We start from the raw sequence: 19,969 nt of genomic DNA, 5'->3' as shown, positions 1-19,969 counted from the left end.
AATCGGTCGACCTATGGTTGGTTTCGCGTGGTCATCGGTCTCATCGAATTAGGGAAGGATGGGGAAGGAAGTCGGCCGTGCCCTTTCAGAGGAACCATCCCGACATTGGCCTGGAGTGATTTAGGGAAATCACGGAAAACCTAAATCAGGATGGCCGGACGCGGGATTGAACCGTCGTCCTCCCGAATGCGAGTCCAGTGTCTGGTCGACCTATGACCTTGCGATCAAATGTTTTCGGTTCCCATTGGAGAGGCACGTCCTTTCGATAACTAATCACAAGGTTTTGCGGTGCGGTCGCAAAACACAGGCACTAAACTCATTACAGTGAACGAACGGACAGATCATAACTTTGCGAAAATGAAGAAGGTAAATTTTTCACTCGAGGGAAGACTTGAACCAAGGACCTCTCGCTCCGCAGCTGCTCACGCCAACCACGGGACCATGGCACTCTTGAGCTAATGCTCTCCTTGATGTTGCCTATGATAACTTAGTTTGTATATTTTGCTTATTTTTTTCATAGTTCCATACAACGTCTTCCTGTTTTCTCGAGTGATCTGTGTTCAGTTTTTCAAGGCCTATCCACTGTGCCAACTTATAACTAAATCTAAGCGGGGTGCGATGGGGAGGCTCCCTTGTGAGTATTTTCAAGTCAGATTACGTTATCACATGGGCTTGCCTGAAAATTGGCTACACGAATTAAATATTTGTTACAGCAAATAGCTGAACATTGAAGTTAAAGTTAATACAGTTAGCTGTCGCCCTTTTCAAACAAAGCCTCTGCCTGGAGAGATTTACGTAAAGCTAAATTTGGATAATCGCGTCCTCCCAAAAGCGAGTCCAGAAGGCTAACAAGTGCGCTACCTAGCTCCGATTCGATGCAACGAAAGTGTCCCTAGCTGCACGGCATTACGTTATTCTGTGCAGCTGTCTGTCGTTGCATCATCCTGGGGTTACTGCGTTGCTTATAGGCAGTTACATAGCCGTGCAGACACCTGTGGTGTCCAGTGAAGCCCCAACACGGAACACAACTGAATTAGGCTAATGAAATGCCGCGGGCGCGAGGCGTGTAATGACAGAGCGCCTATTGACCGCCAAATCCGCGGAGTATCGCAGCGGACACGGCAGGTGCGGAGGGCAGTTAGCTGGAAAGAGTGACGCGCTAAGCACGGGCCGGCGCCGCGATGACAGGCCGGTTTCACGCCAGCTGAGCGCCGGATTACCGGCAGCGAGGAGGCAAAAGAGTGGAGAGGTGGACGAGGAGGGAGGAGCAACACGCCGGCCGGAGCCTAATTACAGGCTGGCCTTCCCGCTGACGTCAGCGGCCTTGACAGGTCGGCGACTGCGGCTGCTACAGCGGAGCCAGGCCGTGTTCTCAGCACAGCCGCCTCTGCTCAGTCGCAGGGCGCTCTGCTGCCTCATCCGCGTCTTGGGGAGCTGACCTTGTCGATCTCAAGCGGCCACCCAGGATCTTTGACTAGGAGGGGCGTTCAATAATACAACACTTTTTTCCTCGGCCAATTTGTGTTGAAAAAATGCTGAACTGGTGGTGGGACATCGTGGAATATTTCCGCTTCGGCTCTCTAATACCGGTAGGTTGTGGCACTGTGCGTAGCCTTCAAAACGGCGTCCGCGAGGGAAGTGCGTTGCCAGTTGAGAGCTGTCACTGATCTTCTCTTAGCGGAAACCCAGAACACTGCACATATTCATAGGGGCTTGCAGAAATTCTACGGAGACCTGGCAGTGAACAAAAGGCTGGTGGGTCGTTGAGCGAGGTGTCGATCACCACTGCAACTAGCTCGCACAAAACCTGTCCGATCTTCCGCGTGCCGGCCGGCCGCACACAGTTGTGACATCTGCAATGTTGGGACGTGTGGACACTCACATTCCGACCTGCTTTCAGAATAAAAATGTGTTGCATTATTACTGAATGCCCCTCGTACAAAAACATTCTTCCTCCTGATGCGATTTTAATGGCCTGCAGTGTATATAGGGTCATTTTGCTAAATGAGGCAAACTCCAGAAACGATTCATGAGAGGATAAAGAGCACAAAAGATAATAAGGACATATGGCCAAAAACGTATTCCAAAAGAGGTTCACCTACCTGAAAGTAGAGATAAAACATCTTTAACAATGACAATGTAAGTTTCATCGATTTAAAGCACACATGAGAGCACAGCAGCCAACTGGGAATGTTCTGTCTGTTCTACTGTTGTAGCTTCATACTCAAGAGGGCAGTAACATGGAGCACTATCATATACATTGAAGAGCCAAACAAGCTGGTACACTTTCCTAAAATCGTGTAGGGCCCCCGTGAGCACGCAGAAGTGCCGCAACACGACGTGGCATAGATTCGACTAATATCGAAATAGTGCTGGAGGCAACTGACACAATGAATCCTGTAGGGGAAGAGTACGAGAGGGTGGAGATCTCTTCTGGACAGCATGTTGCAAAGTATCTATGCTCAACAATGTTCATGTCTGGAAGTGTTCTATATAAGAAGAGTGCTCCTGGAGCCACTCTGTAGCAATTCTGGACGTTTGGGGTGTCGCGTTGTCCTGCAGTAAAATGCGGTAATGTGCACTGACAGCGCATATGCGGGCGCCACGCCATGGCAGAGAAAGTGTGGCGGTCTGCGCTCTCGTTTCTGGGGCGCCTGCTACTTAGGCAACACGGCAGTGCAGATCACTGTGCGTGCTGTCCGAGCGGTACTGTTGTCTGTCATCTTGTGTTCTAGTTGCATCTAAGTTAAATAATATTTGAAATATTATACTTTAAGACAAACTAATTTATGTCTCCGGTTGAGTAGTATATGCTTGCTCCACCAGAGAAGCAGCACAGGTAATTTAAAGGTATCCCATCGAATGTACTTTTGCTCGCCGACATGGATATCATAGTGGCAGCCAAAGAAACTTGTACATCTACATCTACATTTATACTCCGCAAGCCACCCAACGGTGTGTGGCGAAGGGCACTTTACGTGCCACTGTCATTACCTGCCTTTCCTGTTCCAGTCGCGTATGGTTCGCGGGAAGAACGACTGCCGGAAAGCCTCCGTGCGCGCTCGAGTCTCTCTAATTTTACATGCGTGATCTGCTCGGGAGGTACAAGTAGGTGGAAGCAATATATTCGATACCTCATCCAGAAACGCACCCTGTCGAAACCTGGCGAGCAAGCTACACCGCGATGCAGAGCGCCTCTCTTGCAGAGACTGCCACTTGAGTTTGCTAAACATCTCCGTAACGCTATCACAGTTACCAAATAACCCTGTGACGAAACGCGCCGCTCTTCTTTGGATCTTCTCTATCTCCTCCGTCAACCCGATCTGGTACAGATCCCACACTGATGAGCAATACTCAAGTATAGGTCGAACGGATGTTTTGTAAGCCACCTCCTTTGTTGATGGACTACATTTTCTAAGGACTCGCCCAATGAATCTCATCCTGGTACCCGCCTTACCAACAATTAATTTTATATGATCATTCCACTTCAAATCGTTCCGCACGCATACTCCCAGATATTTTACAGAAGTAACTGCTACCAGTGTTCGTTCCGCTATCATATAAACATACAATAAAGGATCCTTCTTTCTATGTATTCGCAATACATTACATTTGTCTATGTTAAGGGTCCGTTGCCACTCCCTGCACCAAGTGCCTATCCGCTGCAGATCTTCCTGCATTTCGCTGCAATTTTCTAATGCTGCAATTTCTCTGTATACTACAGCATCATCCGCGAAAAGCCGCATGGAACTTCCGACACTATCTACTAGGTCATTTACATATATATATTGAAAAAAGCAATGGTCCCATAACACTTCCCTGTGGCACGCCAGAGGTTACTTTAACGTCTGTAGACGTCTCTCCATTGATAACAACATGCTGTGTTCTGTTTGCTAAAAACTCTTCAATCCAGCAACACAGCTGGTCTGATATTCCGTAGGCTCTTACTTTGTTTATCAGGCGACAGTGCGGAACTGTATCGAACGCCTTCCGGAAGTCAAGGAAAATAGCATCTACCGGGGAGCCTGTATCTAATATTTTCTGGGTCTCATGAACAAATAAAGCGAGTTGGGTCTCACACGATCGCTGTTTCCAAAAACGACAGCAGCATGGACTCGACTTTTGTCCGAAGTAGTACTGGAGGGAATTGACACCATGAATCCTGCAGGGCTGTCCATAAATCCGTAAGAGGACGAAGGAGTGGAGAGTCCGTCCGAATGCACAATGGACATGAATGGATTCAGGTGATCATAAAGGATGCTTATGTACTTGTCACCTGTCAGAGTCGTATCTAGACTATCAGGGATCACTGAAGCTGCGCACGCCCCACACCATTACAGAGCCTCCACCAGCCTGAACAGTCTCCTGCTGACATGCAGGGTCCATCGATTCATGAGGCTGTCTCCATACCTGTACACTTCCATCCGCTCCATAGAATTTGAAATGCGACTCATCTGACCAGGCAACATTTTTACAGTCATCAACAGTCGAAAGTCGGTGTTGATGGGCCCAGGCGAGGCATAAAGCTTTGTATCGTGCAGTGATCAAGGGGACACGAGTGGACCTTCGACTCCTAAAGCCCATATAGGTGACGTTTCGTTGAATGGTTAGCACGCTGACACTTGTTCGTGGTCCACCAATGAAATCTCAGCGAACTGCGGAAGGGTAGCTCTTCTGTCACGTTGAACGATTTTCTTCAGTCTTTGTTGGTCCCATTCCTGCAAGATCTTTCTCCGGCCGCAGCGATGTCGAAGATTTGATGTTTTACCAGAGTCTACCGTTAGTTTTATGTGTGTCTTCCACTTACATTCGCTCCGTACCCATACTCACAGACACTTAATGAATGTGTGCTTCCAGTGATTGTTCTACAGTCGAGTAATCGTAAAATAATGGGTAAAAATACCTTTAAGAGAACACAGCACTGCATATATAAATAAAGGAGGTTCGCTTACGCGCACGAGGTTATTAGTCTGCTGCCGTGCACCCCGCAAACGTGGACGCCAGTTTACACACCTGAAACATAAGAAAGTTTTCCGCGTTAGAACAGCTCACTTGCATGTGTCTTTATTTGACAATAAAGTTAATATTTAGTTTTACACTGCATTTATTTCATTCACTGCTCCCTTTCAGTCTAAGTCCACATACGTCCACGGAAATGCAGTTGGCGTAGACAATTTTTGACAATTTTATTTATTTCTAGACAGAAGGGGGGATTTGATGGTGTATATATCCCGAGCGAGATTGTGCTCCAGTTTTATGACGTAAATCAGACGCCTCTTTGCAGTGCTTCCTGAAAGTAAGGCGTTTGACACTGTTTGCTCTGTCCAGTTCGTTCAAAATGGCTCTGAGCACTATGGGACTTAACATATATGGTCATCAGTCCCCTAGAACGTAGAACTACTTAAACCTAACTAACCTAAGGACATCACACAACACCCAGTCATCACGAGGCAGAGAAAATCCCTGACCCCGCCGGGAATCGAACCCGGGAACCCAGGCGCGGGAAGCGAGAACGCTACCGCACGACCACGAGATGCGGGCTGTCCAGTTCGTGCACCGATGACTTTTGTCGTCTTTGTGTTTCGCCCCTTTCCTTTCTGTTTTTCAATACTAATGCAAAAGAAGTAAACTTAGCATTAACATTCAGAAACATTCATTACGGCAAGTTCCGTCTTATTGTTACACAATGGAGATGTCATTGAAACTCCCCAGAGCTTCATTCTCATCCTACGAAGAGACCAATATGGTGCCTCATGTCCCCCAACAGTACTTTGATGAATACGACACTCATTTTACAAAGTACAATAACGTAACTTGTTAATTATGGTGCCATCAGATCTTCATACCGCAAATGTGAAAAAAAGCATAAAGCATGCAGCATCGCATTAGTTCAGACGTTGGTGTTCGTGGTTTATCTCAGTTCATTTATTATTCCATTAATAATTTCTGTCTCGATGTTGCGCAATATAGAGCTAACATAAAACAATCTGCGCTGAATTTCATATTTATGTCTCTACTATATAACTGCGGCATTTGAGATGAAAATGGCTAATGGACATCTCATACTGTGCCGTATTTCAGATGAAAAAGAGAAACAGAGAGAGAGAGAGAGAGAGAGAGAGATTGCTCTTTCTAGATTGCACTCCTGTGGATAGCTAGACGCGTTTCATCTTCCAATTTGGCTTTAATCTTCTCCTTGAAAGACTGGCGTTCAAAAAATTATGATCAGCAGACCGGTTTTGAGATGAAACGCAGTACACAGCTGGATGTGAATTAAAGCTAAGAACTGAGCAATCATATAACTCAACGTCTATCATAAAAGACATTCTGTTAACGGACATGCAGCTCACTGTTTTATTATCTGGACACAAACATGAAGGATTACTGCGGAAATATTTTTGGGAAGTTTTGAAAGAGATGCAATATATATCCAAGGAAGGAGCAATTCCAGTTCTTTAAAAACTTTGTGTCACATTTTACATAAGCATTATCTACATGTAAAGAAGTGGATGTATGGATATTTTCTACAGTAACTTTGGAACGTTTGGAGGAAATTCAAAGAAATTTGCTACACATATTGAGTTACTAAATAGGGAAAACATACTCTGGGGTTGTGACACCCCAGGCGTTATTAGAGAGGGAGAGTAAAAACGTGTTTTTCAATATTACGCGTAATTATTGACTGAATTTAAACATTTAAAATGCTATCATAATCTACTCATTAAGATGTATAATCGCATGTTAAAAGTTGAACACAATAAGCGCAGCCTTACTGTTGTATGCTGCGTGTTTGTCTTGATTCAACGTATTTGACGGCACGCAGATACCCAGACTTGACTCATCCAGTATATGAGAATGAGACCACTTAGCGACTTCCAACAAACATTACACGTAATTTCAAATCCTTACGAAACCTCTTCTCGCTGGCAATCCCCACAAAACGATGAAAGGAGAGAAAGATTATCGCTTATTACAGTTTTGCTGTTCATGCAGTTACAATCTCAGCACCAGACATAACGTTTTAATTTATAACTTCTTTACTCCTAATTGTATTCGGAACACAGGCTACATACAGCATCTACATACATCAATGAATGTATCTGCAAAATTATAGCACTGCATGACTCGTACGTCAGGAGTTACGACGTCATAAACACTGAGACGCCTGAAAAACTTGCTTCTGCTTAAAATGGAGCGCTAATTACCCTGATTATATTCATCCAGTGTTCCATAATGAGAGCACTTAGTGACTTCCAACAAACTTTAAGCACAATTTCAAACCTTTTCTGAACTTGGTCTCGCTTACATGCTTAACGTCAAATAGTTAACACATTAACTTATTTGTAGTCAGACGTTTTAAGGTGTTTTATACATGGCAGCTCGATTCGTTAAGCCGGCTGCGGTGGCCGAGCGGTTCTAAGCACTTCAGTTCGGAACCGCGCGACTGCTACGGTCGCAGGTTCGAATCCTGCCTCGGGCATGGATGTGTGTGATGTATTTAGGTTTAAGTAGTTCTAAGTCTAGGGGACTGATGACCTCAGATGTTAAGTCCCATAGTGCTCAGAACCATTTGAACCATTTTTTTCGATTCGTTAAAAAATCGGATGTTTACTGGTGTAAAACCAATCGAGAACACCCACAGTTTTCATGGTCAATTGACTTATTGATGACCACCACGGCGGAGTTTTAGTCCAAATTTAGTTTAATGGAGCGTGTATACTTACAGAGAACCTCCGGTAAATATTTAGAAAGACCACGTCTCAACAATTTTTTTTTTGTCTAGTAGAGGAGAAAAATTATAGACGTTGTTTATAATGTGTGGGTACTTAACGGTTACTGCTGAGTAGTTGCTCCTCTAAATAACTGTCCATACGAACAAACCAGTTGTGTCTTGACCTGTGGTTACTCGTACTTTAGGCACTTGGGTTATGCATGGCTCTGTCTAAAAAGAATAGGTCGATGTAATCATAGAGTCGAGCCATGCACGCCTGTTTTTACGCCTCGCAACTAATTCGCTGCAAATAATAACCTGTAGCTGTGATCCCGCAGTCAAATAGTCTATGCACTGATTAGAACTACGAGTTAATAAATACATAGAAATACAAAATAAAGTTAAATGAATAATTTAGGAACAAGGTTTCTATTCTAATGTCGTTAATTGATGCAGACGACAGAGAAGTTTGCTGAATAATGTTTGTTCAAGGAAGGACATATCAAATAAACGGAATGTGGTCCTAGGACATTCAGTTAAAATGCAGACAGAACATACTCTTGTCAAATGCAGTAAAGTTGAGTTGAGAGCATTACAAGAATGGTAGCAAAATCCCCAAACGAAATAGTCATCAAAGACTTGCGAAAACTAAGTCCATTTCGTGAGCACAGAACATTAAACATTCACCAACTACAAATACACTCCTGGAAATTGAAATAAGAACACCGTGAATTCATTGTCCCAGGAAGGGGAAACTTTATTGACACATTCCTGGGGTCAGATACATCACATGATCACACTGACAGAACCACAGGCACATAGACACAGGCAACAGAGCATGCACAATGTCGGCACTAGTACAGTGTATATCCACCTTTCGCAGCAATGCAGGCTGCTATTCTCCCATGGAGACGATCGTAGAGATGCTGGATGTAGTCCTGTGGAACGGCTTGCCATGCCATTTCCACCTGGCGCCTCAGTTGGACCAGCGTTCGTGCTGGACGTGCAGACCGCGTGAGACGACGCTTCATCCAGTCCCAAACATGCTCACTGGGGGACAGATCCGGAGATCTTGCTGGCCAGGGTAGTTGACTTACACCTTCTAGAGCACGTTGGGTGGCACGGGATACATGCAGACGTGCATTGTCCTGTTGGAACAGCAAGTTCCCTTGCCGGTCTATGAATGGTGGAACGATGGGTTCGATGACGGTTTGGATGTACCGTGCACTATTCAGTGTCCCCTCGACGATCACCAGTGGTGTACGGCCAGTGTAGGAGATCGCTCCCCACACCATGATGCCGGGTGTTGGCCCTGTGTGCCTCGGTCGTATGCAGTCCTGATTGTGGCGCTCACCTGCACAGCGCCAAACACGCATACGACCATCATTGGCACCAAGGCAGAAGCGACTCTCATCGCTGAAGACGACACGTTTCCATTCGTCCCTCCATTCACGCCTGTCGCGACACCACTGGAGGCGGGCTGCACGATGTTGGGGCGTGAGCGGAAGACGGCCTAACGGTGTGCGGGACCGTAGCCCAGCTTCATGGAGACGGTTGCGAATGGTCCTCGCCGATACCCCAGGAGCAACAGTGTCCCTAATTTGCTGGGAAGTGGCGGTGCGGTCCCCTACGGCACTGCGTAGGATCCTACGGTCTTGGCGTGCATCCGTGCGTCGCTGCGGTCCGGTCCCAGGTGGACGGGCACGTGCACCTTCTGCCGACCACTGGCGACAACATCGATGTACTGTGGAGACCTCACGCCCCACGTGTTGAGCAATTCGGCGGTACGTCCACCCGGCCTCCCGCATGCCCACTATACGCCCTCGCTCAAAGTCCGTCAACTGCACATACGGTTCACGTCCACGCTGTCGCGGCATGCTACCAGTGTTAAAGACTGCGATGGAGCTCCGTATGCCACGGCAAACTGGCTGACACTGACGGCGGCGGTGCACAAATGCTGCGCAGCTAGCGCCATTCGACGGCCAACACCGCGGTTCCTGGTGTGTCCGCTGTGCCGTGCGTGTGATCATTGCTTGTACAGCCCTCTCGCAGTGTCCGGAGCAAGTATGGTGGGTCTGACACACCGGTGTCAATGTGTTCTTTTTTCCATTTCCAGGAGTGTAATTCAGAGACAAACACGATAATTCACACATTAACACACGCGATACGATGAATAGTAACTCATACTCTGTATGTCCCGTAAATCGAGTGGAGCTCATTCAGACCTTTCCAAATATAAATTTCCTTCAGAACTTTAAGTATGGCAGCGACCATTCACCTCACAGAATCAAACACCTTAATGACCGAATCACGCACGTTACTGCAGACACGTCTGCCCTGTTCCAGAACTCGACATAAAGTGTCCTGAATCGCTTCCTTTAGCTCTTCACTCGAAAAATCGCAGTGTCCACTTGACTCCCGTAGTGTTCTGCTACTGTTTGCTTTTCCATTGGCTGAAAGACCAAAAATAATCCTTCCTTAGTTTCTATAGACATGATTTGATTCAAGTTGTCCACTTTCTGATTCAAAATGGTTCAAATGGCTCTGAGCACTATGGGACTTAACGTCTGAGGTCATCAGTCCCTTAGAACTACTTAAACCTAACTAACCTAAGGACATCACACACATCCATGCCCGAGGCAGGATTCGAACCTGCGACCGTAGCGGTCGCACGGTTCCAGACTGTAGCGCCTAGAACCGCTCGGCCACATCCGCCGGCTGTGTGTAGGGGAATACAAAAGTTCGGAGATGAGCAGCTGGCTTTCTGGAATAAACTAATATAACAATATTTACGTAACAGAACATCGTAAGCGTTCTGTCGCATTCAGATAAGTTACCATAACTACAAATAAAGTTTTGTCCTTAAGTAAATAGGCCAGTATTCAGGCGCAAGTGCATTCACAACAAATGGTAACAGATTGCTCTTACATATAGTTAAACAATTATTTATGCCTTCTTACATAAGCATCTTTTGATTTTCCTTTCAATCTGGTGTTTGTTAACAAATGCAATTTCACTTTTAAATTAGCAGAGTCTTTTAACAGGAGTTGTAAACAACATTTAAATAAAATAATGGGCAATATAGTAAACTAGAATGAGATTTTCACTCTGCAGCGGAGTGTGCGCTGATATGAAACTTCCTGGCAGATTAAAACTGTGTGCCCGACCGAGACTCGAACTCGGGACCTTTGCCTTTCGCGGGCAAGTGCTCTACCACTGAGCTACCGAAGCACGACTCACGCCCGGTCTCACAGCTTTACTTCTGCCAGTATCTCGTCTCCTACCTTCCAAACTGTACAGAAGTTCTCCTGCGAACCTTGCAGAACTAGCACTCCTGAAAGAAAGGATATTGCGGAGACATGGCTTAGCCACAGCCTGGGGGATGTTTCCAGAATGAGATTTTCACTCTGCAGCGGAGTGTGCGCTGATATGAAACTTCCTGGCAGATTAAAACTGTGTGCCCGACCGAGACTCGAACTCGGGACCTTTGCCTTTCGCGGGCAAGTGCTCTACCACTGAGCTACCGAAGCACGACTCACGCCCGGTCTCACAGCTTTACTTCTGCCAGTATCTCGTCTCCTACCTTCCAAACTTTACAGAAGTTCTCCTGCGAACTTCTGTAAAGTTTGGAAGGTAGGAGACGAGATACTGGCAGAAGTAAAGCTGTGAGACCGGGCGTGAGTCGTGCTTCGGTAGCTCAGTGGTAGAGCACTTGCCCGCGAAAGGCAAAGGTCCCGAGTTCGAGTCTCGGTCGGGCACACAGTTTTAATCTGCCAGGAAGTTTAATATAGTAAACTGTTCATTAAATACACACACAAGTATGAAAAAATGAGGTATTCACGCTGCATTAGTTTGCTTTGTAATTTCGGCTGTTACGATGTTCTGATAAACATTTGTGTAATAAAACAGAAATAAAAGAAACTTCCTGGCAGATTAAAACTGTGTGCCGGACCGAGACTCGAACTCTGGACCCTTGCCTTTCGCGGGCAAGTGCTCTACCATCTGAGCTACCCAAGCACGACTCACGGCCCGTCCTCCCAGCTTTACTTCTGCCAGTACCTCGTCTCTCCCGAGTTCGAGTCTCGGTCTGGCACACAGTTTTAATCTGCAAGGAAGATTCATATCAGCGCACACTCCGCTGCAGAGTGAAAATCTCATTCTGGAGTTATAAAAGACATCATAAATCAAGAAATAAAATAGATACAGCTACACTGCTTTCAGGGTGATAGCTATAGTGCAATGCTATCATCTGAGATACCGTTTGTTGAAATCGCATGAACTGATTAAAATATGTTAATTCAGAGGTTCATCGTGTAAATATTTATTCACTGTAAAATATTAACTTCTGTATTTCTAGACACACTGAAATACCGTTGTGTCACTGGATGTGCCTCATTTAGCTGAGATCACCATTGTACTCGTATTTAGATTTGCATTAGTATTTTACTATAAATTATTATAGGCTGTCAAAGAGCTGTAAGAAGCAGTCTTTCAGCTGGTTTCACACTCCGCCATTCCTTGGAGCCTTGTCTATCCTCTTAAGTGTCAAAATTTTGACGTTTCCGGCCGCTCCTTGTCTCATCTCCGAGTGGCCTGTAGAGTCCGCTGTGTGCCTCCCCGAGCCCCGGGCCGCTAGCGTTCAGCTGTACATCAAATTCACCTTACCACCTAACAATTCTAGAGGACCCAAAAGCTCTCCTACATACGCGTAACGTTACAACAAACATGTTTTGTGCTAAATTAATGTTATAGTGAATAGGTAAAGCTTTTGAATGATAAGTGCTTTACTATACTTTTATATAAGTTATACATGATTTATTAGCATGATTAAAAACGGAAATTGCCATGGGACAAATTATGCGATAACAGAAGAAAAAACGTCCTAGTATACACAGATCTGCAAAAGAGCTGTTTGCGAGATAATTGTGAATGTGTGGTTACGAGAAATAGGTGACATTCTCAGTTCCAGAAAGGTTTCCCACTACACAACCGGCAGACACAGCACAGCACAGCAGAAGTGGAAACAAAGTGGAAGTCGACAATGCCAGACCGTCATAGTCGTATTTGTGGTGGAAGCAGACGAGCCTGCTAGCTGTCAGCTGCAAAGCTACTTCACAATGAGGTGACAAGAGTCACGGAACACTTCCCAACATCGTTCTGGGCCTCCTTTTTCCCAGCGTAGCGCAACAACTCGACGTGGCATCGACTCAACCAGTTGTTGGAAGTCCCCTGTACAAATACTGTACCATGCTGACTCTATAGCCGTCCGTATCTGCGAAACTGTTGCTGGACCAAGATTTTGTGCACGAACTCAACTGTGGACTATGTTCCATAAATGTTCGAGAGAATTCAAACTGGGGGAGATGAGTGACCAAATCATTCGCACGAATTGTCCAGAATGTTCTTCCAACCAATAGCTAACAACTGTGGCTCTGTGAGACGGCGCATTGTTAGTCATAAAAATTCCATCGTTGTTTGGCAACGAATGGCTGCAAATGGTCTCCTGGTAGCTGAATGGAACCATTTCCAGCCAGTGATCGGTTCAGCTGGACAAGAGGATCCAGTCCATTCCCTGTAAACACTGCATATACTATAATCGAGAAATCACCATCTTGCACAGTGCCTTGTTGACAACTTCGGTTCTTGGCTTAGTGAGGTCTGCGTCACACTCGAACCCTACCAAGCGCTCTTGCAACTGAAAGCGGGACTCATCTGGCCAGGCCACGGTGTTCCGATCGTCTAGGGTCTAGCTGATACGGCCACAGCCCAGGAGAGCCGCTGCAGACGATGTCGTACTGTTAACAAAGGCACTCGGGTCAATCATCTGCTGCCATAGTCCATTAACACCACATTTCAAATGGCTCTGAGCACTATGGGACTTAACTGCTGTGGTTATCAGTCCCCTAGAACTTAGAACTACTTAAACCTAACTAACCTAAGGACATCACACACATCCATGCCCGAGGCAGGATTCGAACCTGCGACCGTAGCGGTGGCGCGTTCCAGACTGTAGCGCCTAGAACCGCTCGGTCACCCCGGCCGTCAACACCAAATTTCGCCGCACTGACCTAACGGATACGTTCGTCGTACATCCCACATTGATTTCTGCGGTTATTTCACGCAGTGTTGTTTGCCTGTTAGCACTGTCAACACTACTCAAATTCCGCTACTCTCAATCGTTAAGTGAAGGGCGTCTGCCGCTGCGTAGTCCATGGCGAGAGGTAATGGTTGAAATCTGATAATCTCGGCGCACTGTTGATCTCGGAATATTGATTACCGAAATGGTATGTCCCACGAGTATCGCACCAACTACCATCCCGCGTTCAAAGTCTGTTAATTACCATCGTGCGGCCAAAATACGTCGGAAACCTTTTCACACAAATCGTCTGGGCACAAATAACTGTTCTGCCAGTGCATTGGCCTTTTATACCTTGTGTGCGCGATATTACTGCTGCCTATGCACGAGCTCATCGCCATCTCATGAGTTCTGTCACCTCGCTATGAATCACACAAAGGCCGAAGTCCACTTCAAGTGGCTCTGAGCACTATGGGACTTAACTTCTAAGGTCATCAGTCCCCTAGAACTTAGAACTACTTAAACCTAACTAACCTAAGGACATCACACACATCCATGCCCGAGGCAGGATTCGAACCTGCGACCGTAGCGACCGCGCGGTTCCAGACTGTAGCGCCTTTAACCGCTTGAAGTCCACTTCAGCCAATATTAAGTACAGCCAATACTAGACCTTGAACGCATAGTCGTCTCAGACTGAATGACTCGTTTCAGTGTATCACATTCGTTCGTAAATATTTTATTATTTACTTTTCAGTAAAACGAAATTGCAGGATCAAAAGCTCTCTGGGGGCGGTAATTTACAAAGCTTTGTTGGTAGCTCATTTCACCCTTAATAACTGACATGAATACAGTATAGTTAGAGGACAAGTGCCCGCACTTAGTCCGCTTTGTGCGTGGCACGTGTGGGGTCGCCACGTGAGCCCCGTCACACTTTTTACGCAGCCACACACGTGCGGCGCTCAAAGGCTTCGCCGCCTGGTTTATTCATTACGCACGCCTTCGTTCGGCGCTGCATACGCGTCGTACAGCTTGCCTGCTTCACAGGGGCCAGCTTTGGCTGCAGCTACTTGTCGCTAGAGGGGCTTCAGTGTACAGCACGGAAAGCGGGGGAAGCATTACTCGTCCGTATCGGTATCCAACGAAAGGCGCGTATACAGAATGAAAGCATGAACATTAAAGAAAATGGACAGGTCACTCTGTCAAAGCGGAACACGATGACCGTCTTCTGACGAAATTCTTTCATTAAACTCTTTAGTCTCTGGTCACATAAACAGTATTGTTACCGGTTTCGACTTTATAGAAAATCATCTTGCGAAACGTTTAAAGACGAAGAGTAAGGCTAATGGTAAACTACTAGGAAATTAATACACACCAGCCAGTTTTCTACGGCTGCCTCCGCCTCTCGCATCCCAGATTCCGTCGTGCACGGTCTTTCCAGTGCCCTACATTAAGGTCTGTCGCCGCCATTGCTTCTGTGACGTCATCCTTACAGCATATCGAAGGTCTGATGCGGAGTCCACTGCCATATTGGTTTATGCCATCTTGTGTTTGGCGTGCGCTGAAGTGACCATACCAGAGTAGGCGTTTCCTTTCTATCCATTCAAGAATTGTGCTTTCGCCTTTAATGCTATCTCTGATTGTGTCATTTGTAACATGACCATGCCTGGAAGTTCCACAACTCCGTCGCCAAAAATCTGTCCCGACAGCAAACAGGCCGTGATTCTATCTTTCAGTTAGTTGCCACAATTCTGCGCCATATGTTACGATACTTTCAGCAATGGAATGAAGGATTATGTTGTTCCGGGGGGGTACCATTTAGTTGTTTGAGGGATCCCTTTTCCTGGCCAACTTCAACCTTATGATGACAGTTCCACTCCAAAGTATCGAGAGTTAAGACTCCTTTTAGCAATATAGTCACGTACTTGTATATCATTAACAGGTTTCTCTCCCACTTTAACATATTCTATTTGAGATATGTTTATAGTAAGTCCTCATTTTTTATATTCTTCTTTTAAATTGTGAAGCATATAATTAGAATTTCCCTCATGCGCATTTCCTTTACTAAGTGGATCTTAAGCTGTAGGGATGGCAGTGCATCCTTGGCTTACATCGGTTGTCACCCCGAACCCTTGAGATTGCCGATTTCTCATTTTTACCGTTTCCGCACAACTTCTGTAGAAATACCTGACAGCTTTCACGTAGCTTCATGACACATCATTATCTATCAGACTTCTCCACAACCTGTTATGTGGAAGTGTGTCATAGGTTTTCTGAAGATTTACAAAGACAAGGCTCGTGGTAAGCCCCTTGCTGTCTGTCCCTTTCTCAACTAGGTTTTGACGATAAATCTTCCACCAGCACAGGAAGATTCAGATCTGAATCCATTTTGTTCTCCAGTTGCAGTTACTATTTCTTGGATTATCTCTCTCTCTCTCTTTCTCTCTCTCTCTCCTCTTCTTTTTTTTTATTTTTAGAATGCGACCGTACCGTAGAGAGGTCTTGGGATGGAATCCTGGTCGGACCACAGAAGAAACTTGATGACTGTAACAACAGAATCAACAGGCAAGGAACAACGTCAAATATATTTCTAGGAGAAGTCAAAGTAGAATCTGTTACCCATTTCAAGTAACCAGGAAGCGTGATCTCGAAACACAACATTAGCTACTCATCAGGACACAGAAAGTATTCAGTTGCTACAGTCGTATCAAAAATCTTCTCTGGGACGATAAAAGACACGAAAAGCAAAAGCGCCCCTGTACCACACCTATTTCGTACCAGTCGTTACATATGGTTTAGAAACACATGCCCTACTAAACAAAGCCCTCAACAGAATTCAGGCAACAGAACTATGAATCAAACAACTAGAAACGACGAAATCAGGAATGAGGTGAATAGTAAAGTAGCTGGTGTTGAGGTTCCTTTTACCATTGTCATAAAGAAAGGCTGGCTACAGTGGTAGGGGCACCTAATGAGAATGAACAGCGAAAGACCTGCCAAAAAAATATTTCAACCTGAACTTCGTAGGAAGAAGACCACGGAGAAGACCAAGAAAACGATGGATAAAGGCTGTAAGATCAGACTTGGAGGAGGAAGGACCCAACTGGGAAGATGTCCTGGAACAGAAGATGTATTAAGATAGAAGGAGATGGTGGGCGCTTGATTATGATGATGATGATGATGATGATGATGATGATGATGATGATGATGACGACGACGACCGCAGATGCTCACCATAGATGGCATTAACTAATACCAGGATAATTCGCACAATCTCTCCTTTGTTATACACTAACGTAATTGTGTCCTTTTTTCACTTCTTTGGAGCTTCGTGGCCTCTAAGATATTTTTCAAAACTTAGCGCCAATACGAGATGAAACTACAAATTAAACTATTTTCTGAATACATGTAAACACTCTTACATATGTCAGATGGTGACTCGTTATCTGAACGGTCCAGAACAGGCGTTCACAATGAGCCAAAACTGTATGACCATTCGCGTCAGCCTGGTGGCACTGCAGGCTCATGACGTTGTACGGGAAGTATAGAAGTGGAACAGAGACGAAGGGGGAACTATTCTAGCTAAGATATTGGCCGCAAGTCCGGAAATCCATTGATGTAAGCGAAATTGACGAAGCACAGATTGTCGCCTGTGATCGAGCATCTCGGAAACTGGCAGGCTCTAGAAGACAGGCAAACTACCCCGAGAAAGTCTGTTAACAAAGTTTCGAAAACCGGCTTTAAATTATTACTCTAGGGGTATATTATAACCCTCTACGTATCGCTCACATAGGGATCGTGAGGATAAAGGTTTATTACTGAACGCACAGAGGCATTCAAACAATCATTCTTCTCATACTCCATACGTGAATGTAACACGAAGAAACCCTGATACAATGGGACATACCCTTTGCCATGCACCCCACGGTGGTCTGCAAAGTATAGAAGTAGATTCGGAAACTGCGAATCTGGTCGGCTGCAGCATCTATGGAACGTAGTTAATTTACAATAATTTCTTTTGGCTCAGTGGCCGAATGCAAGTCTTTCGAACGGACCCCTCTTCGGTGACTTGCGCGCGACTAGAGTTCTTCAGTTATCCAACTGGAGAAAAGAGACCAACAGTTTAACTTGGAATCCGAAACGCGTGTAATTTCCGACGACTCCAAACATTGTTCAAAGGTAAACGCTGGATTAAAGGCGGACAAAATTTCTGTGGCCCGACCAGGATTTCCATCACGCGAACTCCATGTTCGACAACTGTTGACCGTCCATACTTCATCACGCAACGTATAGGTCGTACGCTTGGCCGCTCTGTACGGTAAGATAGGCCGGCGATCTATAGCAGATATGACGACGGAGTAAAATGTTAGCACAGGCACATCTGCTTCTGAGCACGCAGTTCAGCTCACATGGTTGAATATGGGCCTCATAGGCAGATGGACTGTACGTGTTCCTTTGTTAACACAACAACATCGACAGTTACGGCTGCAGTGGGCACGGGTTAATTGCGACTGGACCGCGGATCAATGGCAGCGCTCGGATGAATCGCGTTTGTTGTTACACCAGGTCGATGGTCGCATACGCCGTCATCGACACAAATGGCTGGTCGAAACATGCATCGAACCAAAGAGCGGTGTTGGCAGTATCACGTTATGAGGGCGTTCAGTTTGGCTCCGACGGAACCTTTGGTAGTAGTCGAGGGCAGAATCACAGCTGTGGACTACGTGAACATTATTAGGAACTACTTTCATCCATTCATGCTTAGTACCTTCCCTGATACCATGAGTCGTAGCGCTTTACATCGTACCTATTTAAATCGGAACAGGCGTGCAGTATGAGTCACGCGCAGGACAGGTGGGGTCAGATGCTCGAGTGTATGTAGTTTCTATGCGATCTGGTAGAGGTCACTACTAGCTGACGGACACTGTCTGGCTGCATTTAAAATACTGCCATTTCTATTTACAGTTCTGTTTCTTTAATTTCTCATTTGTTTATTAATTACTATTATAATTGTGCTTAGTTATGGGCGTGAATCAAGCTGTGAATATGAAATAATATTTTATGTAACGTTTTTATTCTATATGTTGAAGTAACCTATCTTATGAGGAATGTTCGAGAATGACGTTCGTCAGTTTATAGTACAGGAGAAATGAGATTACGATTTCGGTAAAGCAATTTTGTTAAGACGGAGTTAATTTTATACAACTGGGTTTTCAAAATTTATTTATGTTAATTTACTGTTCCGATTCAATGACATATTTTGATTGGTTCTGTATACATGTACGGGACTGAGCCGGTTTGATGCTGCCTTCCGACTGGCTATGATGTTTCTCTGCCAATGAGAAATTACTATATTCGTGCGTATTTTGGGAATCAGAAACTTCTTTTGTGTAGAGAGATGAGTAAAGTCGGGGTTTGGACTTCACAGTGATCACACCTACTGATATGCGCTCCGATGAAAATTATTAATACGATATTTCCTTAACAAAATGTTTGAGAGGTGCCGTTAAGTGTGGAAGAGAGTTCGGTTTAAGGCACGGCGTGAAATTCAGAACTTTTGGTGATATTTTAAATAACTAAATTCCGCGTGGCGTGTTGCTTACTCGCGAACGTGAACATTTTGTTATGTGCGAGTGATTATAGCAACATTTGAGCGAGCTGTTCTAAAGGAAACAATCCGTTTGTAAACCTTCTTTGAAGGATAATTAATAATTACCATAAACTGGCTACAGTTATGAATGACTTTACGGACATTGTACAGCTTAGAGTAAGGCTTGGTAGTAACTGGTGTATGAAAGCTTGCCATAACTGAATGAAATTTTACGCACATAAATACTTTCATTTAACTATTATTAACCTTCCACCAACAAAACAATATTTAGTGCGACTTGTGGTTACGAGGTATACAGCTGCTTTTTCTACAGCTTTTTCCGGCTGCGAACTGCGTTTCAGTAACTTCAAGGATGCGTGCGTGTGAGAAGAGATTCACCACAAGGTGAGTGGAACCTTATTCGCAGCAGCACCGCACCGCGTCGCCGCACCCACAGGCATCTACTTGCATGGTACCTGTCTGCGTAAAAAGACCAGAATAGTGTTAAAGCGGGTTGATGAGCGTAATAGTGAGCACGCGTATGAGGCTGTGCGAACCAAATTTGCCTGAAATGAACCCGACTGAACACAGCTGG

At 45.3% G+C, this 19,969-nt stretch overlaps 1 protein-coding gene across 3 annotated transcripts in view; it reads right to left on the bottom strand.

Moving 5' to 3' along the window:
* The window catches only part of LOC126175042 (putative polypeptide N-acetylgalactosaminyltransferase 9), a 554,784-nt gene that overhangs the window by 331,700 nt on the left and 203,115 nt on the right, over positions 1–19,969 (bottom strand). Inside the window, exon 3 of one of the 3 annotated variants that reach the window (XM_049921547.1) lies at positions 4,953–5,013. The exons of the other annotated variants lie outside the window; for them this stretch is intronic. The gene's annotated coding sequence lies outside the window, so the exon portion shown is untranslated. The remainder of the gene's footprint in view (positions 1–4,952; positions 5,014–19,969) is intronic. 3 annotated transcript variants of the gene reach the window in all.

Source organism: Schistocerca cancellata, chromosome 3 (genome assembly GCF_023864275.1).
Source record: "Schistocerca cancellata isolate TAMUIC-IGC-003103 chromosome 3, iqSchCanc2.1, whole genome shotgun sequence".
Taxonomy (NCBI): Eukaryota; Metazoa; Arthropoda; class Insecta; order Orthoptera; family Acrididae; genus Schistocerca; species Schistocerca cancellata.
Note: the sequence above shows the minus strand (reverse complement) of the source record. Positions and strands in the feature narration are given on the sequence as shown.